Genomic DNA, 12,675 nt, shown 5'->3' on the forward strand with positions numbered 1-12,675 from the left:
TGCAAAATTTTATGAGATTTTTAAACTTTAATTGTATGATAAATTCAATCAAAGTGAACAGGGCGCATCCCACAGAATGAAGCCTGGCCAGCTTTAGCAGCTGTGTAATCAGGGTGTGTCTTGAAATGTAATTCTGATTAGGTTTATGAACTGTTTTCCCTGTATAAAGGGAAGACAAATAGAGGAGATTTTTAACCAGAAAAGAAGAAGATGAAGAGTACAGGACTTTAGTAGAAAAACCAAGTGCTGCTTTCCTGTGGAACCTTCCTTGGAATCTAGTTGGCTTCACTCCTATAGTTTCAGTTCTGGTAATTTTTCCACCTAATTATTATGAGCTAGCTCAACTCCATTCCCATTTTATAAGTCCTGTCAATTTCCAGACTTTTAAAAAAATCAAACCAATATTTCAGAATCTTTAAATTTATTACTGTCTACTTCTATTATACATTACTTTATCTCTCATGCATTTCTGCCAACCTTCTGCATAGAACAGCATTTATAGTTTCTATCTGTTGCTGCACAAAAGTCAGTCCTTGTGTGGTGTGAATGAGAGTCAATTAATTGGCACTGGGATGTCTGAGAAGAGAAAAAGATTCTTTAACAAAGACAGGAGGACAGTCCCCAAATATGTTGGGAACTGAGGCACAGTGGCCTCACAAGGAGAGACGTGCTGTCTCCATGCTAGTGCTGTCTCCCTGGCTATGCTTGCAACCTAAGGAATGTGGTAATTAAGAGTTCCCACGAAATGGGATGAAACTGTTCAAGGCTGAAAGAAAAGATGAGCACATACCTTTTGTAGTGAATAGAACATTTAGATTTTGTACCTTGAGATAAGAGTTTTTTAAACTCCTTAGACTATGGGTAGTGCTTCTTGATGTCACGTACGCTAAGTGTTTCTGCTTATTGGTATGTAGGCTACGTGTGCCTGCTTATTAGCACGTAGGCTACGTATTCCTGCTTCTTGTCATGTACACTCAGGTATATAGAGAGCCCCCTGAAAACAATAAAATTGTCTGAGGAGTTATTACTTGCAGACGCCCTGATCCCAGCTCTCTAGTTCTTTTTCTCTCACTCTCTTTCTCTGTTTCCTTCTCCCTTTTCTCTTTCTTTCATTCCCAATATGCTTTGGGTCCAAATCTCCAACACAAATCTATCTCTGAACTGGAGAAAACTTCAGTGTTTTATAACATTAAAACACAGACAGGCAGATTTAGATAATGAGGTTAGAGATAGTTTAATCTCTAGTAGGTGCAGGATGATTGCATACTTAACTCATTTGAAGTTTAAGGTTCAGGTTATAGCATATATTAGGCACAGGCCAACTTTGATCAGCACGCATTTGGTCAGTTCTGGGTTGAATTGTATTTCTTCATTAATAAATATTGAAGTCTGAGTCAGGAGTACCAGACTCCAGGGTTGCAGACAAAAATAAGGGCATACATGCTGGGCCAGTCACAAGTTATCCTGTTACTTTCTAATTAAAGGGAAAAGATTGTACAGTTACAAAACACAGAGTCATCATCAAAGAAGCAATTCATAGGGGGTAAAGTTGAGCGAGTTACAACAGTTCCAAATCATTTCTTCTGGCTACACTACAATATATCAGAAAGTTAAGCATTTAAATAATTACTCAGCAACTATAATAATATTTGTCAGCTCGTGATTACAATTTCCCCATTTTCTTTGTCCATTCCTCAATCTTGAGGGATATCTGGGGAATGAATGCTTGAACTTCTTCATGCTGAAAAGGGGCATTGACATTATGGGCTAGAGGAATGAAACTGCTTTGATTACAGATGGATGTATTCCTGAGTTTCAGGTTCTCAGCTGGAACAAGAATAATCCAAGGCTTTAAGTCTCTGAGAATTAATATGTAAATTGAAAAATAGAGGTTTAAATAAAAAAGTAGGATTATGATCAGGGGATTTATATGTGAATATAACCAGGTCTGAGGGGGTGTTGATTTCATATGATTTTGTAGCTTGATTATGGTATTTGGGTGTCACAAGGACCCTTAGGAGCACTTCTGTTTGAGGCTTTGCCTACTGTGGCAGTTTGTGATATTTATATCTGACTGAGACCTCCAGAATGACCTCTTGACACTAATTGAAAACACTAGTTAAAAGACTATAGAAACTTTTTCTTTCATTTCTTCTCTCCATTTTGATCAAGATCATTCTCTGAAAGCATTTCTGATCCCAAGGTGCCAGGGAGGCTTATTCCTGGGAGTCATGTCCCACATAGGAGAGAAGGTAGTGAGTTTATTTGCAGAGTTTGGCTAGGGCTAAGCCATATTGAGTAACGAGGAGATTTCCTGGCTGTGTCTGTTAGGCATCAATTAAAATTAAGCCTAGATTTTTTTTTTTTAAGGCAGTACTAGAGATTGAACCCAGGATTTGTACCTGGGTAGCAGATGCTCAACCACTGAATTACACCTGCTCCCTAGACTTAGTTTTGTCTTTCCAAAAATAGGGTTTATAATTGCAAGCTGTAAGACTGAGGTCTTGGCTCATTAGCATATTCTCTTTTATGAGGCAATGTTCATCCCTATTAGATATTCTTCCCATAGGATTCCCTGTTATAAGTTTAAATGAGGATAATCTTACTAACAGGAGTGGATGTTAGATTTGGATCTTGTAAAGGTGTTTTTTTTTTTAAACTTACAGTTTCAGTAAGATTGAGAGAATAGTAGGAATTCCTCAGATGTTTACAGTCCTATGCTTTCCCTTTTTAGTTCCATCAGGCAATTCACAAATTCTTTTTCATTTTATGCCTAAAACACTTTGAAATGCATCATGGTATTACAGAAACCTGTACAGAATACTAAGATCTCATCTGTTATTTTAGATTCTATGTCAAATAAAGCTGAGTTAGGTTGTCTAAATAAATTTGACTTGATGGGTTAAATCAGATATTGTGCAATAGAAAGTTTAGATTTTTGATAAAATAGCTCTTCTCTCCTTGGTCTCATATAGAATTAGAGTTCCAATATATAGATAATATCACCTTTTACACTGAATTTTTACTCACTTTAATCTTTAACCATATCAGCCTCATTCACCTCTTTGATTGAACTTGGATCCTTTCTGTAGCTTCTTTAAGAGTTGTATGGAGTTGGCTTTTGAGGATTAATGCTGCTTTTCAGCACCTTCAGAGCTAGATAATTTTAACACTGAGTCTCAGGTGTCACACAGACACCTATGGTTTTAGGGAACTACAAATTATGCACAAAGATAAAAGCATCTCAGAATATGAAAGTAACAAAGCCCGAAACAAATATGATTGCTGCAAGAGAATACAATCTAGGCTTTAATTTACTTATTTTTAAAATATAATAAACTTTATTTTAAAAGAGATTTTAGATTACAAAAAAGTTACATCAGAAGTATAAGGGATTCCCATATATCCTACACTGTCCCCTTCCCCATCTTCCCCTTTTTAAAATATCTTACAATTTGGTGGTAGTTTTGTTAAAATTAATGAGTAAATGTTGAAGCATTGTATATGAGTCAGGATTCTCTAGGGAAACAAAACTGACAGGAGATATCTGTAAATAGTATGAAATTTTATAATATTGTCTCACATGACTGTGGAAATGCACAAGTCCTAATTCCCTAAGGCAGGCTGCAAACCAGGGCCTCCAGTGGAAGTTCTTGATGAGCTCCCCAGGAGACACTGACTGTCTGAAGTAGAGATGGTATTTCTGTCTCCAAATCCTGAAATCACTTCCCCTTTCAAGGTCTTCAACTGATTGGATGACGTGTCACTCATTGCTGATGGCAGATTACTCATTGATGGTAGATATAACCAGCCATCTGTGCAATCAACTCCCTGATGATTAAAGTTCATGAAATGTTCTTCTCTTACAATTAGCCCAGTGCTTGTTTGACCAAACAGCTTGGCACCATTACCTGGCTGACTTCATACATTAGCCTATCATACATGGCTACTTACCAAAGTCTATAGTTTACATTGTGGTTTTAAGTTAATTCCAATGTCCCCCAAATGCTCTTTGTTCCACCTATTACTCCCTCTCCCTCCCTTCAGAACCTCTGGTAACCATTAAATTTATATCAACGTTACATGTTCTTCCATTGTTACAATATTAATAGTTTGCTTTTTTACAGTTGCATTCCCCCTAATGTTTGTTCATTCCTTAACCTTGAGGACTTTGGGATATGATGCCGGCTCTGCCACATTGAGAGGAGGCTTAGATCTTATGAGGCAGATGGAAGGAACGGTTTTGCTTTCAGTTCTAGATATGCGCTGTTTTTCTGGGATGGGGGTTATTCATCATTATCATTTTATGGGTTGTCCTGGGCGAATCTGATGGACTGGAGAATTGGTGTTGGCTGCAATTCTGCTGAGTTTCAGGTCTCAACTGGAATATGAACAGACCAAACATTTAAGTCTCTGAGACATATATTTAATGGGTGGAGTGCTAGTTACAGGTTCACATAAAGGGATGGAAGAACCTTGTGTAGGACAATTATAAATGAGTCTAACACTGTTACATTGGGGAAATAGGTTCTCATATTCCAAGATGACGCCCAACAATACGATAATGATTTCAAGAGATTCTGTCCTTGCCTATGCTATCCAGAGGGCTCTAGAGCCCTCAGCAACACCCCTATTTGAGGCTGTTTACAGTAGCAGTTAGTGCAGTCTGCCTGAGACATGCATGAGTGTAACAACTGGAATGACATCCCCCAACTCAATATAAAAGCTCTTAGCCAAAAAAACTCGTGTATTTGACGTTTCTCCCTGTTTCAAGGTCTTTTTCCAAATGCATCACTGGTTGGTGCTTGGTGTTAATCCCTTGGTGCCATGGCTGCTCTTCCATGGAAGTCATGCCCCATGCTAGGGTGGAGAAGGTAGTGTGTTTATTTGCTCAGTTTGGTTTAGAGAGAAGCCACATGTAAGTAAAAAAGAGGTTTTCAGGAGGTAACTCTTAAGCAATAATTACAAAGAAACAGGAACAGAACATTCCTACAATTGTATTTTCAACCAGACACTTCCACCTTCCCAGCGTTCAACTGTTCCTTCCTAAGCCCTCCCCCAAGTTCCACTGAAGTCCAACCCACCCCTAAAACCATGCTCACACTCTCTCAAATTCTTGTACCACCATCACCCCCATCCACTGCCAAACCACCACCTTTCACCTTATCATAGGTTCTTCCCAGATTGAGGGTTGGCTCACCACTCTCTACTCCTTTTATGTCTCCTGGTAACCTGTCTTCCAGACTATCTCTGTGAGTCTGTTCAATATGTTTGGTCATATCAGTGAAGTCATGGGATATTTGTCCTTTAGTGGCTAGTTAACTTAACTCTACATAACGTCTTCAACATTCATTCTTGTTGTTGTGTGTGTCAATACTTCTTTCCTTCTTACAGCTGATTAATATTTCATTGTATGTATATACCACATTTTTCTCATCCATCCATCTGTTAGCTATACTTGCGTTGTCTCCAAATTTTGGCAATAGGGACTAATGCTACTATAAACATTACTTTTCATATATCTGTTCATGTCCCTGCTTTCAATTCTTCTGGGTGTATACCTAGTAGTTTGATTACTGGATCATATACCAAATCTACAGTTAGCTTCTTGAGAAATTGCCACACTGTTCTCCACAATGCCTGCACTACTCTACATTCCTACAGCAGTGGATGGGTGTTCCCATTTCTTCACATCCTCTCCATCCATGCAGTTTTTTTGTATTTTGGGTTTTCTTTTTTTTACAGCAGCCAGTCTAATATGTCTAAGTTCATATCTCACTGTAGTTTTGATCTGCATTTCCGTCATAGGTAGTGGTGCTGAGCATCTTTTCATATGCTTTTTAGCCACTTGTATTTCCTCTTTGGTAAAGTGTCTATTCAAGTCTCTTGCCCATTTTTTAAATGGGTTGTCTTTTTATTTTCAAGATGTAGGATTTCTTTATATATGCTGGATACTAGATAATTATCAGCTCAGTGGTTCCCAAATATTTTTCCATTGAGTAGGCTGCCTTTTCACTTTCTTCACAAACTCCTCTGAAGGACAGAACTTTTTAATTTTGAGGAGTTTCTATTTTTCGTTCATTGCTTGGTTTTGGGTGTGAAGTTTGTGAAATCATTTCCTACTACAAGATTTTGTAGAGGCTTCCCTATATTATCTTCTAGGCGCTTTGTGCTCTTGGCTCTTATATTTAGGTCTTTCATCCATCTCAAGTTAATTTTTGTATAGAGCATGACATAGCGATCCTCTCTCATTCTCTTGGATATGGATATCCATTTCTCCCAGCATCATTCTGTTCCAGTAGGATGGGCTTGGTGGCCTTCCTGAATATCAGTTGGGCATACATTTGTGGGTCTGTATCAGAACTCTCAATTCAGTTCCAGTGGTCAGGATGTCTATCCTTGTGCCAATACCATGCAGTTTTGACCACTGTAGATTTATAGTATGCTTTAAATTCACATAGTGTGATCCCTCCAATTTTGCTTCATTCTTTTTCTGTACGGTTTTGGCTTTTGGGGGCCACTTGACTATCCAAACAAATGTCATCATTGGCTTTTCCAGTTCAATAAAAAATGCTGTTGTAATTTTTATTGGTATTGTGTTAAATCTGTAAATCAGTTTGGGTGGGATAGACATTGTAATGATATCTATGCTTACAATCCATGAACATAGAATAGTCTTCCATATATTTAGGTCTTCTTTGATTTCCTTTTTTAAATAACCTGTGCAAGTCATTTACATCCTTAAATTTATTGCTAGGTATTTGATTCTTATAGTTATTATTGTAAGTGGAATATTTTCATTCACAGACTGCTCAGTGTTAGTGTAGAGGAATTCTGATTTTTGCATGTTGATCTTATATCTTTCCACTTTTCTGAACTCATCTGTCAACTCTATAAGCTTTACTGTGTATTTTGGGGCACTTTCTACATATACGATTGTATCATCTGCAAATAGTGAAAGTTTTACTGCTTCCTTTTCAATTTGGATTCCATTTATTTCTTTTTCTTCTGGCTCTAAATCTCTTAGGAGAATTTTCTAAATGAAGCTATTTTTAGAAATAAAAACATTTGACAATTAATTTGTATTGAGGACATCAACTACAGACCATAACAGTAGTTTTGTTCTGTTTCACCTTTACACTTTGTGTTGATGATGAACCTTTGACTTGCACCTGACTGCTTGTGCTGTCAGAGAAACATCAGAGTAAAACAATGTAACTCACAAGGAAATGTGTTTTCTTTTTCTGTGACATATAATGTCTTAAAAATAACTAAAACCATGACTAACAATACCATACTCTTGTCTTATATCATTAAGATCATTGTCATGACATAGCATGAACAGTGAGAACGTTGTTAAGTCTCTAGGAATTTTATACAAATTTTATTTATATTAATATTTTATCCTAACAAATTTAACCAACCAAGGGTTAAAAATCTTTTTAAAAATTTGTCATACTTCCTAAACATTCATAACCTATTGAATGAACTTTATTTTTAGCACCTCACTTTTTGGAAGGTGAAAGAAAAAATTAGTTACAATGGTTTGAAATAAAAAGATATTCCATAGGGTTTGACATTGAAAAAGCAAAATGTCAAAAGTTGCCAGGTTTAAACATTATGTTAAAGAGGAAAATGGGTTACTGTGAAGAAATGCTTGGTTTTCTTGCTTAACTAAAGTTAAGAAAAGACTTGTTCTTTAAAATGTGAGATTATTTTTCTTAAACAACCATAGGCATAAAAAAAGTTAATACAAAGTAGTTATTTTAATAAGACACAGACTTCCTGCCTTTTACGCTGATTATTCAGAAAAAAAAAAACTCTTTATAGTGTCTTCCTAAAACAGACCAACAGTGGGACTGATGTAGCTCAAGTGGTTGAGCACATGTTTCCCAAGCATGGGTTCCCAGGTTTGGTCCCTGATAGCTTCCAAAACACAACCATAACAAACAAGCAAACAAATGAAAAAAAAAAACCAACTCAGGGAAGCTGGTGTAGCTCAGTGGTTGAATGCCAGCTTCCCACATAGGAGATCTGGGTGTCAATTCCGAACCTGAGTACTCAAACAAACAAAACAGGCCAATAAACCAAGAAATAATGTCACCTTAATAGAGAGAAAACCAAGTTTTAGTTTTTCATCAGTATAGTATTTGATAGTAAAGTTTTTAAAATTTTTATACATAGACCCATTGAATCTTTCCCATCTTTGACCATAATTTCCTATTCCATGAACCTTCTGTCATTTTCTATATCTATTGAGGTTTTATCTTACATTTTCTTCTTTCTCATTCCATAACAACCAGTCATTTTACTTCAGGAAAAACTACTTTCTTTTTCGTTAATCAAAATACATACTTAAGTTACCCAAATTGAACTTGACAGAGTAATATTAAATGCTTAAAACACCTTAGTTAAAGCACTTTGAAAGAGTAACATACAATCATTTAGCAAAGGTTAATAGGTATTACACTGTTTCCTCCAAATTAAATCATATATGATTTAATTTTATATAAATTTTGAAATCTATGAGGATATTTTGCCTCTACAGTTTTGTTAAATGCTTGGAATTAGTTATAAATACAATTTAATTCATTGGAACCATGGAGAGAAATTTTCTCTTAAATGAATTACTTCTATTTACTTAAAATGCAGTGTAATGAAAGACACTGCTTTCTTAGAGGTGAAGAGTGTGGGTGGGGTGCTGTGATTTTTGGGATTGTCCAGGTTGTTTACAGTAACACAAATATTAGTGCCCTGAAATCTAATGCCCTAGGGTATGTCGGGGTTTATTCAGCTTCTGTTTTAGCTTGAAAGGATTTTTTTCTACATTCTTTTTATTTTAAAATAATTTTATCTATCTAGATCTACTGACATTCACCACCAGTTCTGTAAATCAATTGGCAAAAATCTGAGTAATCAGGCTTATAAAATAAATAAGAGTGAAATATTTACAAGACCCACTAGGTCTTCAATAAGATTTAGGAAATATTATTATTACAGAAGGGGATTTAGCCTATGTCAGGACATAGAGAGATAAGACAGGAGGATTTCAAAGAGCATCAAAAGCTTGACTTCCCCAACTTCTAGGATTCCAGGAGTTTTTTCTTTTTGGAGCTATAAAAATGTTCTAAAATTGATTGTGGTGATGAAATCACAGCTCTGTGATTATACTGAGAACCATTGATTATACATTTGGGATGGATTGGATGGTGTGCGAATAAAACCGATTTGAAGGGGAAAAAAAGGAAGAAATTACATCCATGTAAAATACCTGCAGGAAGGATTCATCTACCATCCTGTCAAAGGTAGGCATCAGGAGTATGAACCTGGTCATTCAATATCAAATCTAGGGTAGGTTAAGTTAGGAGGTCACCACAATCACCTGAGTATAATTAAAGTTGAGGTTAAGCACTCCCCCAGCAAAAGGCTTTGGGAAATTTTTTATTTAGTGAAAAATTAATCTGACCTCAAAACCATACCCTGAGGTCTTATAAAAGGATAACTTCAGGGAGCAGATGTGGCCCCAGAGGTTCAGTGCCAGCTTCCCATATGGGAGGTCCCAGGTTCAGACCCTGGTGCCTCCTAAAATAAAACAAAACAAAACAAAAACAAATAAAAAGACCAACTCAGGGGAGCTGATGTGGCTCAGTGGTTGAGGGCTGGCTTCCCATATATGGGGAATCCTCCACCCCAGTACCTGAAAAAAAAGGTTATTTCATAAAGATGGATCATAGTCATAATCTTTGAAACATAATGAAGTTTTCAAAATCATTTCAGTAGTTAGAGATAAGATGTTACAAAAGACAAAATCTTTGCATGCAGAGAGTAACGTTGTGTGCATGTACATAAAAGAATCTCTCTGGAGTCCTCCACTGAATGATTAGTCTACAATTCTATATAGGGAATTGAATTAATGAATATATTCAAGCAAATATTCTATCATGTCTCTTCTCCTTCCCAACAACAGATTTTTCTCACTGGAGAGAATCCATTTTAATCAATGATTTGGGAGAAGGTTGCCATCACAACTTCAGATTGACTCAATATGTGCCAACGCACATGGTAATGAAGCCCTATGTCAGCCCAGTTGTTCTTTTTTTCAAAGTCCCAGACAGTGAACTTAATTTTCTTTAAAAAATATAATTGCATTTTTTGAATGACATGGATCACAAAGAATGTTACCTTAAAAAATAAAAGAGGTTACCATATACCTCACCCCCCACCCCACCCCACTCCTCAATCAACCTCTTTCATCATTGTGGCACCTTCATTGCATTTGGTGAATACATTTTGGAGCACTGCCACACAGCATGGATTATTGTTTACATTGTAGTTTGCACTCTCCCCCAGTCCATTCAGTGGGTTATGGCAAGATATATAATGTCCAGCACCTGTCCCTGCAATATTATTTGGGACAACTCCAAGTTAAAAAACCCTCAGTGACCAGTGATCCTGTAATGAACATAAAAGCAAAGTCATGTGACAGTTCAATTTTATGACTATTGTCTTTGTGAGGAAACCTTCAGAAGAACTTGTGCACTTAGATAAAATTAGAGAATTCACACTGGAGAGAAATTATATGAAATCTATGTGGGAAGGCATTCAGCCAACCTTCCAATCTACTCAGGAACCTGAGAGAATTCACACTTGAGAGAAACCCTATGAATATCATTTATATGGGGAACTTTCACTCATCCTTCTATGTTAGATAACATGAGAACTCACATTGGAAAGAAACAATATGAGAAAACACTCCGTAATTGTTCTAACCTTAGATGACAATAGAGAGAAACCATACGAATGTCATGTATGTGTGAAAGCATTCTGTCAATAAATTGCCCTTAGATGACAAGATAAAATTCACACTAAAAATGTTATAAATATCCAAGATTCTCCAGCCTCAACTCTAACCCTCAAACAAATGAAAGAATCCGCAGATGAGTGTAATCCAATGTCAATGTAATCAATGTGATACAGAATTCCCAACAGTGTGTTGCCCATTCTATGAGTAGAAGCCAGTACCCTATTTATGCCAGTGCTCATGTCATAGGTATTGAGGCTCTACCTTCATCCTCTATCACAAGGTAATTATGTCCAGACAGACATAATAGTGGAGCAAAGCCAAAGGGGTGGGCAAGGGATCCTGATTCTTCCTAGGCCATCCCTGGTGCAGAAGCCAGGTCTGAGGAGACATACAGGGCCACCTTGTAGAGCAACGTGCTTCCAGCTCCTCACACTCAGCAGCAAACCCTGCGATATAAGCTTTGAGCTGGGAGTCATCCACGATTTGTGCTCTTAGAGGGAGAGCTTTGTCCCGACTCCTGCCCCGAGACTGAGGTCATCTTACAGTTGCAGGGGCACACAAGTTGAGTATGAGGGGAGGAGAGAAAGGGGCTGGACCTGGTACTCTTCTGAGGGTAAATGGCTTTCCTCTGACCTTCGGTAGGCATCTATCCCACAGACATGGCTCATGGGGAAAGAGTGACATTTGGGTGGTATGGCTGGCAGGGTACAGCATGTTTGTCTGTCATGAAGCTGTGTTTACAGAGCAGGCACAAAAAGCACTGCACCCACTCAGACTCTGTGTTTACAGGAGCACTGGATATATTGATGGGCATGAATGCCTTCTCCCAATCACCCCTCCAGTGTGGCTATTTAAGAGGCAGAAAGTGCTGCTGTGACCAGCTTCATGACTGAAGGGAAACATGTTTTATCTCAGAAAATATTGGAGAATGGGATAAGGAGAGAGTGGGCACTGTCTGAACTTTAATTCACCCCAGATTCCCATAAAATCTTGTGGTGATTAATGGCTGGTATCAGAACCTACCAGGATGCAGGTCTGGATTTAAACCATCTAGGATTCTAGCAAGATTGGTGGGTGGTTGGGAGGTGGGATACTTTGACCCTGGGAATAGACTGAGAAGGAGGGGGATTCCTCCAGGAGCAGATTGAGATGCCTGGATGTGTACCCACAAAACACTTATTCTCCTCTTCCCCTATACAAGCTTTCATACTGGCATTGCGTGGACAATGGGCCATACCTGTGAATTAAGCATTGGGGTAACCTCCCCAAAACCATTGCTCTAACAAAGGGATGTGTGTTGGGCTTGGGCAGAAAGCAAGAGCTTGAAAGCTGGCCAAAGAATTGTGAAGTGACAAAGAACAATGTAAACTATAATCCATGCAGTGCAGCAGTGCTCCAGAATGTATTCACCAAATGCAATGAATGTGCCACACTGATGAAAGAGGTTGTTGATGATGAGAGGTTGTTGATGTGGGAGGAGTGTGTGTGGGGGTATATGGGAACTGCTTATATTTTTGAATGTAATATTTTTTTGTGTGATCTATGTATTTTTAAAACAAAAGACAATTAAAATTTTAAGTAAATAAATAAAAGAAACAGCAGGGACTGGAGGAAGGAGCTCTCTGCTCTGGTTACCATATGGGGTTGTGGACCCAGCCTCACCACCTGGAGAAGGAACAGGGGTAGCCAGACTGTGCCAGACTGGAAAGTGGGGAATGGGCTGGAGGCAGAGAAGGAGGAAGGACAGTCCTATTTGCACAATGGTCTTGAACCTGGAATCCTTCCTCAGAGATCTGGGACCTCTCTTTTCATTTATTTGTGTGTCTCTCACTTTGTCACTCATCTTCTTATTTTCCCTGTCCCCTTCCAGC

Source organism: Dasypus novemcinctus, chromosome Y, assembly GCF_030445035.2.
Source record: "Dasypus novemcinctus isolate mDasNov1 chromosome Y, mDasNov1.1.hap2, whole genome shotgun sequence".
Taxonomy (NCBI): domain Eukaryota; kingdom Metazoa; phylum Chordata; class Mammalia; order Cingulata; family Dasypodidae; genus Dasypus; species Dasypus novemcinctus.